General features: G+C 36.6%; 1 long non-coding RNA gene across 1 annotated transcript; it reads left to right on the top strand.

The window, feature by feature from the left end:
* Positions 1 to 10,352: 10,352 nt before the first annotated feature.
* Positions 10,353 to 11,259, top strand: LOC138874406 (uncharacterized). The gene is made up of 2 exons (XR_011401385.1): positions 10,353 to 10,477; positions 11,131 to 11,259. It is a non-coding gene; the product is annotated as an uncharacterized lncRNA (long non-coding RNA).
* The last annotated feature ends 3,323 nt before the right edge of the window (positions 11,260 to 14,582 follow it).

Genomic DNA, 14,582 nt, shown 5'->3' on the forward strand with positions numbered 1-14,582 from the left:
TTGGTTTAATCGTTTAAATCCATCATGTTTGTTGTTTAAAATAGATTTAATTCATGTTCATACTTTGTTTGATTGTTCTTGAATCCGAAATTTGTATAGCTTGATTTCTTGTTTACCATTTGTGATTATTTCTTTGAATTTGTCTCATAAAGTTTAATATAGGAATTGTTGGTTGTAATGTTGTTAGAATTGATTTTAAGTTCAATATGATTGAAGTTAGAAATCTAAATATACTTGTTTGTTGTAGTTGTTGAATCCGAAAATAGAATTGTTTGTTGCTAAAATATTGTTCAATCAAATTTTAGTTGTTCTTTGTTGTTCAATTTGTGTTCATGTGATTTGTTGTTGAAATGTTGTTAAAATCGTGTTCATGTGATATTGTTGTTATGATGTTCATCCGTGTTCATATTGTTGTTTGAACATTGTTAGAAATTGATCATATTGTCTATATTTTGGTTAAGTTTGATTAATTGATGTGTTATAGCTGATGGGTAGTTTGGTAAATTTGTAGTACGTTCAGGGGTAGTTTGGTAATTTCAGTAAGGTCGTGAGGGGTAGTTTAGGAATTGTACATTTTGAAATTGTTTATTTGAAGCATGGGGGACAAAATGAAATGGGGTGGGTTGTGATATAGTTGTTTAATATAAAGGGGGGACAAGATTTAATTTAAAGGGGGAATCTTGCATTATTTTAAATGAAGCATGGGGGACAAAATATAATGGGGTGGTGTGATATGTTTATTTAATGTAATGGGGATGAGTGGAAAGATAATGAGTTGGGTAGAAAAAAAGTATGGATTTTAATTAATTGAAAGGTTTATGGGGTGGGTTATAAGAAGAAGTCTTGAACACAAGACAATAGAGAGAGAACAGAAATAGAGAGAGATACGAAAAAAATACACACACAGATAGAGAGAAAAAACGGACAGAGAATAGAAGAGAGAAAAATTCCGAAAAATATTTAAGCTTTCAAAATAAAAATAAAACTAAAAGAAATCTACTGCTTTCTTTCTTTGTTTGAAATTAGTATTAATGGTTGTTGTTTCATTTAAAGCTTAAAGCTTTTGTTTTTGGGATTACTACTCCACCGGTCTGTTACTGGGTTGTTACTGTTGCTGGGCAGTTGTTGCTATTGTACTGTTATTATTGCTGCTGATTCTCATCATCATTTTCTTTTGCTTCCAATATCAGGTACATATCTGTAAATTCATGTCATGAAAAGCTTCAACATGGCAAGTAAATGAAGTTTGGAATTATAAGGATGTCTTCTACTCATTTAAATTTTATTAGTTTAAGTTTCAGTTTTGTTTTAATTGGTTAGTATAGTATTATACTTGACATGATAAACTGTTAACTAATTAACCTTCTGGAGTAGTAAATTCCACGATAATCTTATATGTTTTGAGGACTAGTGATGACATTTACTGTTTGAATTGATAGGGAACATTGCAGAAAATTGGCCATTAATTAAATCTTGTGATATTGTTAGCTAAGTAAAGAATAGTACGGAAATACCCAGAAATTACATTACTAGCTTATTTTGTCAAATATCCAATTTTGTTTAAGGCTAGATGATGTCGTCTTATTAAATCAATTGGTAGATTAATTCTCTTTATTAATAACAAATGGCGTAGTTAAATCAACTCATTTCTTTTAATGTATGAAATAATGTCGATGATTTTTTTTTACAAAATATAGAGTTAGTGTTTGCAAATATTCGCATAGGCAGAGAATAAGAATTGGTTTATTTATCTCAAACTCAATCTTCGTAATCAAAAATCAACTAAATAATTATAACTTTGGACTAAAACAAATACATGAGAAGGACATGGGATTTATAAACAAATCGTGGCATTTTATGTAAAAGATATATAGAAGAAGAGTTCGCCTTAAATGAAACAATGAAGATTCTGCAGAAACTATTAATTTGTTTATCATTTTAAGTTCTTTCCCAATTTTATACACCATTCGATTTATGGACATCCAAATGTTGTATCCACAAAAAATGTTAGTTTTAGATACATATTGTCTGTTTTCTTCTTCACGCCATTAATTCTTTAAAATTTGAGATATATGATTCATATGTGTAAAATAAGGCTCGCGGTCAACACGTAATAACAATTTGTAGAGAACCTTATCAAGAATATTTTTGTGATTAGGGATACGTTCGCGTAACCTGATTATATTTCTAAAAGCAATTCGGATTATGCGTTCGCGCAACTTCGATCGAATATTTAATAAAAGGGATTCCTCGGAGAATATCATTATTAATTTCATAAAACCCCGAGATGTGAGGTTCACTACTTAATTATACAAAAAGGGCGAATGTTTTTGATTTTATTTAAGCACAATTTCGAAAATAATTGTTTTAATAAATATATTATCTATATTATCGTGTACACGTGCGCGTGACACAACTCCGCATGTTTTTAAAAAAATATAATTTATAACACGAATATACGTACGCGTGATTCGATTCAAAGAAGGGTCTTTAAATATAAATAGAAGCGGTAACAATAAAATCATGCAATAAAAATGTATTTTACAAATCAAAATAATCAAGCCGAATATAACAGTTGAGCGACCGTGCTAGAACCACGGAACTCGGGAATGCCTAACACCTTCTCCCGGGTTAACAGAATTCCTTATCCGGATTTCTGGTGCGCAGACTGTTAAATAGACAGAGTCATATTCTCCTCGATTCAGGGATTAAAACCGGTGACTTGGGACGCCTTAAAATTCCCAGGTGGCGACTCTGAAACAAACAAACAAATCCCGTTTTGACTGTCCTTTAATTGGAGAAAACTCTCTTGCACCCTCGCGGGGGCGGAAAAAGGAGGTGCGACAGGCTTGAGCACCGAGGTGTTGATTGTGTGAGCAAATGTTTTGAACTTATATGTTCGGTATTGCCCCTATTGGTTTGAATGACAGCTGGATAGCTACGTGATGAGTATGTCAGTACTGCGAGATGTATCTATATGACTCGGAAGTGGCGAGGAAGGTCTGCTGGATGATAGATGAACCATTAAGTGTTTGATTTCTATTGTAATTGGATGTGTAGCCCCGAGTTATGGGCGCGTGAATAATCTTTTCATGTCTCATATCTGGAGTGAAGTAAATTTCATGTTACGGTATGAGTTTGGAATCAGGAAGATTAAGTGACTGTTTAATGTGTATGGCAGTGGAAGGTATACAAAATGTTAATTGGAGGCAAAACAGGTGGGTTATCTCCTGCGGAGTGTTCTAAGGTGGTGTGATCCTTATGTTGTCTATTAGAAGATCTCATTTACAAGTGAAGAATATGCGTTGAAATCTAAATTGTGCTGCCTAGAGAGTGGGCTTAACTGTTGTGTGAGTGAATACAAGAATTGCAGAAGAGTTAAAAATTCCAGATGATTTGTGTTTCCACAAACTTATGAAAGAGTGAGTTCAATCTCACTATGGTATTATAGCAACAATAGAGTATGTGCGTTGTGATTTATTGAGTGCGTTTTGTTATATGGCTTTGATCCAAGTTGGGGGAGTTTGCTATTAATTAAGTTGATTGCACGGTTAAGAGCTATATTGTTCCAGTCTGCCACAGAGATGCCTCGGTATTATTCAATCCCGATTCCACCTATTCTTGTGTGTCCTCATATTTTGCTCATTATTTGGGTATGCCCCGAGAGTTTCTTTCTTTACCTATTCATGTATCTACCTCGGTGGGAGATACTGTTGTTGTGGATCGTGTGTACCGGTCATGTGTTGTGATTATTGTTGGTCTAGAGACCCGAGTTGATTTATTGCTATTGAGCATGGTGGACTTTGATGTTATTCTGGGCATGGATTGGCTATCTCCATGTCGTGCTATTCTAGACTGTCATGCTAAGACAGTCACATTGGCTATTCTGGGTGTTCCAAGGATCGAGTGGCGTGGTATGACTGATTATGTTCCTAGCCGAGTAATTTCTTTCTTGAAAGCCTAGCGTATGGTTGGGAAGGGTCGCCTTTCATATCTAGCATTTGTGAGGGGTGTTGGATCTGAGACTCCTAGTATTGATTCTGCCCTAGTTGTGAGGGATTTTCCCGATGTTTTTCCTGTAGACCTGTCGGGCATGCCACCGGACAGGGATATTGATTTTGGTATTGACCTGGTGCGGGGCACTCAGCCCATTTCTATTCCGCCATATCGTATGGCACCAGTAAAGCTAAAAGAATTGAAGGAGCAGCTTCAGGAACTCCTAGATAAGGGGTTCATTCGGCCTAGCATGTCCCCGTAGGGTGCACCTGTTTTATTTGTGAAGAAGAAAGATGGCACAATGAGAATGTGCATTGATTATACGCAGTTGAATAAGGTAACAGTGAAGAACAAGTATCCTTTGCCTCGCATTGATGACTTATTTGATCAGCTTCAGGGAGCGAGGGTATTTTCTAAGATTTATCTCCGTTCGGGCTATCTCCAGTTTAAAATCAGGGAGTCGGATATTCCCAAGACTGCCTTCAAGACTAGATATGGTCACTATGAATTTTTGGTTATGTCTTTCGGGCTGACCAATGCCCCAGCAGCGTTCATGCATTTGATGAACAGTGTATTTCAGATTTATCTGGATGTATTTGTTATTGTATTCATTGATGATATCCTGGTGTACTCGCGTAGCCAGGAAGAGCATGCCCAACATTTGCGTGTAGTGTTGTAGAGATTGAGAGAGGAGAAGCTTTATGCAAAATTCTCCAAATGTGAATTTTGTTTAAGTTCTGTGGCATTTTTGGGACACATAGTGTTCAGCGAGGGTATACAGGTTGATCCAAGGAAGATAGAAGCAGTGCAGAGTTGGTCTAGATCGTCCTCAGTCACAGAGATTCGGAGTTTTCTTGGGCTAGCTGGCTATTATCGCCGATTTGTTCAGGGGTTTTCTTCTATTGCATCGCCTTTGACCAAGTTGACTCAGAAAGGTGCCCCATTTGTATGGTCCGGCGAGTGTGAGGAGAGCTTTCAGAAGCTCAAGGCACTTCTGACCACAGCTCCAGTGTTGGTGTTACCATCAGCTACAGGTTCATACACGGTATATTGTGATGCTTCCAGAGTTGGGATTGGTTGTGTGCTAATGCAGGAGGGTAGAGTTATTGCTTATGCTTCTCGTTAGTTGAAGCCCCATGAGAAGAACTACCCTGTTCATTATTTGGAGTTGGTTGCTATAGTTCATGCCTTACAAATTTGGAGGCACTATTTATATGGTGTATCTTGTGAGGTATTCACTGATCATCACAGTCTTCAGCATTTATTTAAAATAAAAGGTCTTAATTTGAGGTAGTGGAGATGGCTTGAGTTACTTAAAGACTATGATATTACCATTCTATATCATCCGGGAAAGGCCAATGTAGTGGCCGATGCGTTAAGCCGAAAGGCAGTCAGTATGGAGAGTTTGGCTTACATCCCAGTTGGGGAGAGGCCTCTTGCAGTTGATGTTCAGACCTTGGCCAATCAGTTGGTGCAGTTAGATATTTCTGAGCCTAGCCGGATATTTGCTAGTGTGGTTTCTCGATCTTCCTTATATGATCGCATCAGAGAGCACCAGTATGATGATCCGTATTTGCTTGTCCTTAAGGATAGAGTTTAGCATGATAATGCCAAGGATGTGACTATAGGTGATGATGGCGTATTGAGGATGCAGGGTCGTATTTGTGTGCCCGATGTTGATGGGCTTAGAGATTTGATTCTTGAGGAGGCCCACAGTTCGCGGTATTCCATCCATCCGGGTGCTACGAAGATGTATCAGGACTTGAGACAGCATTACTGGTGGAGGAGAATGAGTAAAGACATTGTGGGATATGTGGCTCGGTGTCTCAACTGTCAGTAGGTGAAATATGAGCATCAGAGACCGGGCGGTTTGCTTCAGCAGATGATTATTCCTGAGTGGAAATGGGAGAGAGTTACTATGGATTTCGTGAGTGGCCTTCCTCGGACTTTGAAGAATTTTGATTCGATTTGGGTCGTTGTGGATAGGCTGACCAAGTCAGCGCATTTCATTCCGGTGTGTACCACATATTCTGCGGAGCGGCTGGCTAGGATCTTTATTCAGGAGATTGTGCGGTTGCATGGTGTTCCAGTTACTATTATTTCGGATAGAGGTACTCAGTTCACTTCTCAGTTTTGGAGGACTTTTCAGCACGAGTTGGGCACTCAAGTGGAGTTGAGTTCAGCATTTCATCCTCAGACGGACGGACAGTCCGAGGGTACTATTAAGATATTGGAGGATATGTTGCGTGCCTGCATGATTGATTTTGGAGGTTCTTGGGATGAATTTTTACCACTTGCAGAGTTTACCTACAACAACAGCTATTAGTCTAGTATTCAGATGGCACCGTATGAGGCCTTATATGGGAGGCGGTGTAGAACTCCAGTGGGCTGGTTTGAGACCGATGAGGCTAGGTTGTTGGGGACAGATTTGGTCCAGGATGCCTTAGAAAAGGTGAAGGTAATTCAGGAGAGACTTCGCACAACTCAGTCGCGTCAGAAGAGTTATGCGGACCGGAAGGTCCGAGATGTGTCATTTATTGAGGGCGAGAAGGTTTTGCTGAAGGTTTCGCCGATGAAGGGTGTTATGAGGTTCAGAAAGAAAGGGAAGTTGAGTCCGCGGTTTATTGGACCATTTGAGGTACTTAGGAGGATTGGATAGGTGGCTTACGATCTTGCTTTGCCGCCTAAATTGTCGGGTGTTCATCTGGTATTCCATGTGTCCATGATCCGAAAGTACATTGGGGACCCGTCTCATATTTTAGATTTCAGTACAGTACAATTAGATGAAAAATTTGACTTATAATGTGGAGCCAGTGGCTATTTTGAGTCGACAGGTTCAAAAATTGAGATCAAAAGATATAGCATCAGTGAAAGTACAGTGGAGAGGTTGGCCCGTGGAGGAGGCTACTTGGGAGACCGAGCAGGAGATGCGGAGCAGGTACCCGCACCTATTTGAAACTCCAGGTATGTTTCTTAACTCGCTCGAGGACGAGCGTTTGTTTTAGTTGGGGAGAATGTAACGACCCGAACCGTCGTTTCCTGTATTTTCGTCCCGTATTCCCCGTTAAATGCTTATTCATGTTTCAATATGTGTACTTGGTGAATTTGAGTCAATTCGGATCGAGTTTGGTATGAAATGGGACAATTAGTCTCTTTAAGGAAGAATTAGTTTGGAAAAGTCAACCGGATGTTGACTTGTGAGTTAGAGGGATCGGAATTGAATTCCGATGATTCGGTTAGTTTCGGGGGATGATTTAAGGCCTAGGAGCGCAATCAGAATTAATTGTAGAGGTCCGGTGAAGAAATTAGCTCATTTTGGCGAAGTTAGTATTTTGGTGATTTCCGGTTGATAGGTGAAATTTTGATCCGACGGTCGGAATGGAATTCCGAGAATTTCTGTAGCTTCGTTATGTCATTTTGGACTTGTGTGCAAAATTTGAAGTCAATCGGACGTGATTTGATAGGTTTCGGCATCGGAAATAGAAGTTGGAAATTCTAAAGTTCATAAAACTTGGATTGGAGGCTGATTCATGATTTTAGCGTTGTTTGATGTGATTTGAGGCCTTGAACAAGTCCGTAATGTATTTTGGGACTGCTTTGTATTATTGGTCGGGGACCCGGGGGCCTCGGGTGTTTTTCGGATGCCCAACGGGTCATTTTTGGAAGGTTTTTGCCGTTTTGAGCATAAATGTAATGATCTAAAGGTTCATTTTTAGTTTTAGAGATCCAAATTTGATTTCGAGACTTCAAGAATTTAAATCATGAATTATAGGACTGATATGAAAATTTTGGTTTAATTTCATCAAGTCGCGATTGGGTTTTTGACGTGAAATGTGAGTTAATTGTTTAACGAGCGAAATGGGTATTGAACTGGGCAAACGAGCTCCAAATTGAGTTTCTATTGAAGTGTTGTGTTCATATTATTATTTGTGACTCATATGAATAAGAATCGTCTAATTCCGAGTTCGTATGATGGAGTTAGAGCCATTTTAGTGAAAAATGGTTGTGCTGCAAATTTCTTAAAAGCTGTTGTATTTTCTGCAGCAATGAACAGTGAACAGTGACCTCACACGCATGAACAGTGCCCCGCGTGAACAGTACCGAAAATTTCTGGACAGATTTAATGTCCAGCAGTCCGAGTTTGGTCATTTTTTTTGACTTCCAAGCTCGAATTTTGGGCGATTTTTAGCAAGAAATCTTGGGAAATCTTGAGGTAAGTCGCTTGTGATCATTTCTACTCCATAATATTGAATTATCATCAAATAATCCGACTAGATTACATGTTTTTGAGGAGTAAATTGAAGATTTAGGCCTAGGGATTTGAAAATACGATTTGAAGATTTGAGGAGACATTTGAACTCCGATTTTGGTAAATTTTATATGTACGGACTCCTGGCGAGACGAGGAATCCAGTGATGTGACTTTCGTAATTTTTCGAGAAGTGGGCCCGGGGCTCGGGTTTTGCGAATTTCGTGAATTTCGATATTTTTCGAGTATTTTCGATTGGGTTATATTCCCTTAGCCTATTGTAATGTATTCGTTGTGGTTTTGACCAGATTCGACGCACGAAGAGGTAAATTCGAGAGGCAAGGGCATAGCGGAGTAGACGTTGGACCGCCTTGAGGTGAGTAATGATTTTAAATGATACACTGAGGGTTTGAAACCCCGGATTACACAACATACTGCTATGTTGAGATGAGACACGCATTGTATGACGAGCGCGGGGTCATTTACTATTGGGGATTGTGACTTGGTCCATCCAGTTGATATTTTTACCGCGTAATTGATAAAGATTTATTGTTTTTTCACTATGATTAGGCTTATTGCCATATTTGGGCTTCGTGCCAATTATTTGAAATTTTTTGTGAATTTACATCACTATTTTCCTCACAAATTGAAATATTATTTGAACTCAGTCCAATTGAATTATATTATTTTGTGAACTCAGCTACATTTAGACTCAACTTGAGATTTAATGATATTTATAACGTTGTTGAGCTGAGCACTATTGTTTTACTGATGCCCAAGAGGCTTATGATTATTTTCTGGACTAATTGAGGCCGAGGGCCATATGTGAGGATATGTTGAGTGATGTGAGGAGGCTTTCAGGCCTCGAGTGTTATATGAGGAGGCTTTCAGGCCTCGTGTGTGATGTGTGAAGGCTTTCAGGCCTATTGATATTGCGTTTGGGCTGTAGGAGCCCCTCCGAAGTCTGTACACACCCCCAGTGAGCGCAGGGTACCCAGGTGAGTTGGGAGTGGGCCCGAGAGGCCGTTGCTTGTGTGTGGTGAGTTGGGAGTGAGCCCGAGGGGCTGATGTTGTGTGCTGGTGAGTTGGGAGTGAGCCCGAGGGGCTGATACTATACTGAGATTTACATATTGAGCCCGAGGGGCAAGCTTTTGATTTATCCTTACTGTGGAAATTATTTGTCTTTACTGTTTTAAAAGAAGAATTATCTGATACTCACTATTTTACTGTATAACTGATTTTACTGCTTGGGATAGCGCTATATTGTGCCGTTATGAGATTTCATGTTTTCAGTCGTTATTTATTTTTATTACTCACTGGGTCGGAGTACTCACATTACTCCCTGCACCATGTGTGCAGATACAGACAGAGCTGAGTTCGCTCCTGAGCGCTGATTCTTTCCAGACCAGGCGGTGACTAGGAGTAACGAGGTAGTTGTTGATGTCCACAGTCCCGTTTTCTCCCTTATCTTTGTTATTTATGATAATTCCAGGCTTTGTAAAATATTAGTAAACTCTGTAGTAGCTCATGACTTGTGACACCCCGATTTCGGGCTAAGTTGGGAGAGTTTTCCTTGTTCTATCACGTTTATTTCGCATTTAAGATTATATTGCCCATGATTTTGACTTATTCCTGCTAAGTAATTATAAAGAGATGTACTGTTTTGTTGATTGACTGGCCTTGTCCTCTCGAGAGGCGCCATCACGACCGGGTTGGGATTTTGGGTTGTGACATATATATAGACGTTTAATATAACTATAAATATATATATATAATGAAATTAACCTTAAAGCAAGTGAATTATATAGTTTCTACGAAGAATTAGTGGCCGATACGTATGACCATAATGTTATGAAATTATGTATCGGCTACTAAATTAAATATATATATATATATATATATATATATATATATAATGAAATTAATCTTACAGAATATCTCCTTACTTGAAGTTCGTCTGAGTCAGGTGGTGAAATGCTATTTATCTTAAATAAATTATTTAATTTATATATTTAAATGTGTGTATATATATATAGTTATACCCATTCACACACGCACAGACAACTTTTAATACCCTAACTCTTACACAAACCTTAGAACCCAACCATGGACCCCTCTCCCAGCGCTACCAAACTATCCCCATCCGGCTACTCCTCTGATGAAAACGACGAAGATAAAAATACATCATTTTGAAGTGCCCATGAAGGATTCATACATCAAGCAAGATTATATGGTAAATGAGATCTTTTTTTTAAATTCTGTTTTTTTTAAATGCTTGTGTTTTTCGACTTGGTTTTGCAAAAGAATCATAAACGAAATAGGTGATGTTTCAATTTGGTTTTCAAAAAGGGGCAAATCTAGTTTCAACCAAAAAAAATCAGTTTCAAACAAACAGATCTGGTTGTAATAAAATATCAAACAAACAGATTTTTTTTTATTTCTGAAATTTCCCATAGACTGGGAGTGTTGTATTACTTTTTTTTTTGGTGTAAAGAAAAATATTATTAATCTCTCAGTTTCAAATAAACAGATCTGGTTGTAATAAAATATCAAACAAACAGATTTTTTTATTTTTTTTATTTATAGAATATCCCATAGACTGGGAGTGTTGTATTACTTTTTTTGGTGTAAAGAAAAACATTATTAATCTCTCAACCAATCAAGTATACATTTTCTTGGTTGTATCTGTCTACAAATCACCTGTGGTTGAACAACTTTGTTGTTCCAAATTGCATTACTTCAAAAAGATAGTTCTCAATATTACAAATTGAGGGTAAAGACTATCCTTCCGAAAAAACATATTGTTAATCTTTTTTAATATGTGTGTTTAGATTTTGTTTTGGAAAAAATAATTCTCAAACAATTTTTTTTTCTTTTTGCTTGCAGCATATTCCAAAACATTTTTACGACCACATTCCTGAATCACATAACACATCGATTCTTCGATATGATGGCGAGCCTTGATTTATGGAAATTAACATGGGTAAACGAAGATGGTTCAAAGACAGTTGGAAATATTTTGTGATGAATAATAACATCAAGCGGGGTTGTTTAATTAAATTTGAGTTGGTCGAAATTACACAATTATGTGTTGTCTTCCAATTGCACGTGACAGGCCAAGGAACTCTCGAAGATCCAGTTGAAATTAACTAGTATTTAAATTTATGTTTGTCTTCCCATTTTGTGTTATTTTTAACTTTTGTTAGCTTTTATTTAATTTTATCTAATTATGTAATGTGTACTTTTATTTTCCAGTTATCAAATTTCTATTTTGGTATTTTCCAATTATCGCTTTTGTATCATTTCATTATATGGTTGGAATATAGTCTTCATTCAATACATTATTCTACTACCCTAACTACAAACCCTAACTATATGGTTGGAATGTGAATAGTCTTCAGTTCAAAAAAGGGTTGGTAACCGAAATAATAAATGCAATTCAACTAACAATAGTAAAGACTATTCACATTTTTCCTAAAATAATAAATGCAATTCAACTAACACCATTAATTATGACAATTCAAACAAAACCAGATACTGTGGTAAAAAATAGGTTGTTTTGTTCACTGACAGAAAAATTAGCATCCAATACACCCAGATAGTGTGGCCAAAAATAGGTTATTTTTTTCACTGACAGGAACAATACATCCTTCAAACAAAACCAGATAGTACAACAACAACAACAACAACAACAACAACAACAACCCAGTATAATCCCACTTAGTGGGGTCTGGGGAGGGTAGTGTGTATGCAGACCTTACCCCTACCCTGAGGTAGAGAGGCTGTTTCCAAATAGACCCCCGGCATCCTTCCCTCCAAGAACTTCCCACCTTGCTCTTGGGGAGACTCGAACTCACAACCTCTTGATTGGAAGTGGAGGTTGCTTACCATCAGAGCAACCCCTCTTGTCAAAAACCAGATAGTGTGGTCAAAAATAGGTTATTTTTTTCATTGACAGGAAAATTAGCATTCAGTATACCCTTCAAACAAAACCATATAGCGTGGCCAAAAATAGGTTGTTTTTTCACTGACAGGAAAATTAGCATTCAATACACCCTTTTTGATCAGGAGGGTGTTTGATATATATTTTTGGACTGACTTGGCCCCTATAAATATGGTCACATAAAACACTCACATACTCAAACCCTAAACTATGGATGCCTCTCTCTCAACCAAACGAGCCTTAGTTTACTCTTCTACTAGCAGTGATGACATATCTTACTCTTCTACTACCAGTGATATTAAAGAAGAGATTCCTCCAACTTTTGAAGTGATTATAACTGATTCATGCATTGACTAAGACGACCTGGTTATGCATCAGTATTGTATATTTTTTTGTGTTTAAGATTTATATTTTCCAAAAACTTAATAGTATTGTCTTTTTTTCCTTTTTTAGTATATTCCAAGAAAAATCTGCAAGCATCTTCCTCCAACATTAGAACACGCGTATTTTCACCATCGTGGCAAATAGTGGATTGTAATTATGAGCGTTGGTGATCAAAAAAGGTTCAAGGTAGGTTGGAGACTTTTTGTGTTGGAGAATTTTATCAGGCGAGGTTTCGTCGTTGGTTGATGTCTCACCACTGCGTGCTATCTTCAATGTGGACGTGAAGGGAGACAGATATCATGTTTGTACTAATCCATTTTTTACTTGGTACTAGAATGTGTTTGTGTTAAATTCAAACCTTTAGTTACGGTTGTTATACTTTTTTGTGTTAGAAATGTTATGTTATAAACTTTCAATCTTCATATTAGACGATGTATTTTTTTTTGAATTATTTGTCATTCAAAAAATTAAATTACTAGAATAATTAAATTATTTATCATTAATGCACCATGGGGAAGTTAAATGGATTGGTGTGTTATTAATGTATAGTCTCATATACTCAAACATTAAAGACCTAAAAATACACTATCCTACAAACACTAACTATGGATGCCTCTCACTTTACCAAACGATGCCTAACTTACTCTTCTATTAGTGAGGATGAAGAAGAGAATCCTCCAACTTTTGAAGTGGTTATGACTAATTCATACATCAACTACGACGTTCTGGTTATGCATCAGTGTTGTATATATTTTTTTGTGTTTAAGCTTTATATTTTCCGAAAAATTACTAAAATTATTTTTTTTCCCAGTATATTCCAAGAAAAATATACAAGCATCTTCCTCGAACAGTTGAAACCGCGCTTCTTCATTATCGTGGCAAAGAGTGGTTTGTATCTATGAGTGTTGGTGATCGAAGAAAGTTCAAAGAAGGCTGAAAACTTTTTGTTTTGGATAATTATGTCAAGCGAGGTTTCGTCGTCAAATTTACGTTGGTGGATGTTTCATCACTATATGTTGACTTCAATGTCGAAGTGAAGGGAGAAGGAACTCATGATCGTAATCCGGCTGAAATTGATTAGTTTTTAGGATGTGTTTTGTGTTTTTCTATCCCTTTATTATCTTTAACCTTTTATTTTTGATTTAGTTATGCTACCTGTACTTTTGATTTGCTATAACAGTTTTCATTTCATACGTTTGAAATCAATTTCAAAGACTATTTTTATAGTATAATGTAACAACATATTTCCAATCGGTTGAGAATAAACCCTAACCCTAATCCTAGAATATTCAACCTAATATAACAACATATTTCCAACCGGTTGAGAATAAAATATTGGACTTAAAATTCAACCTAATTCTACCTACACACTACTAAAACGGTTGAGAAAATAAATGCTTCATTGAGAAGCTAAATATTTGAGACTAATAAATGGTGCATTGACAAGCCAAATAGTAGGCATGAGAAGCTCAATGGTAACCTACAATCGGATTTTTTTGGAATGGAGAAGAGAAATTCTTTTGTGATTTTACTGGAATTTTTCATTAGGATATTTTACAAGTATAATTTATTAATTAAATATTTTCTTAATTTTTGTATCAGATAAGCAAACATTGTCATATAAAACGATGGAAATTAAAAGTGGAAGAACCAGGGATTCATAAAAAGGGATTCAAAAAACATATATATTAGGATGTCACACCTAACATAATATAGGATAATTTTATTTACAAAAACTTAGCAAATGAAAAAAATAATCATTTGACAATTTTTAATTTCTACAAATCCAAATCCTGCTCTCCAATATTTTATTTTCCTTTATTGATTGTAGTACCTTAATGCACCATGCTTCAAATATTAGTTGGATCTTAAAGCATATATCGAATGCTAATAAGTTCGATAAGAGAAAATTAATAAAAATATTTACTGGAAAAAATATATTCTAATAAAAATTTAGTAAAAAAAAATTAAAGGAAAAAAAGGTACTGGAAAACATTATCCAACCGGATAT

This window comes from Nicotiana sylvestris, chromosome 8, assembly GCF_000393655.2.
Source record: "Nicotiana sylvestris chromosome 8, ASM39365v2, whole genome shotgun sequence".
In the NCBI taxonomy this organism is placed as follows: Eukaryota; Viridiplantae; Streptophyta; class Magnoliopsida; order Solanales; family Solanaceae; genus Nicotiana; species Nicotiana sylvestris.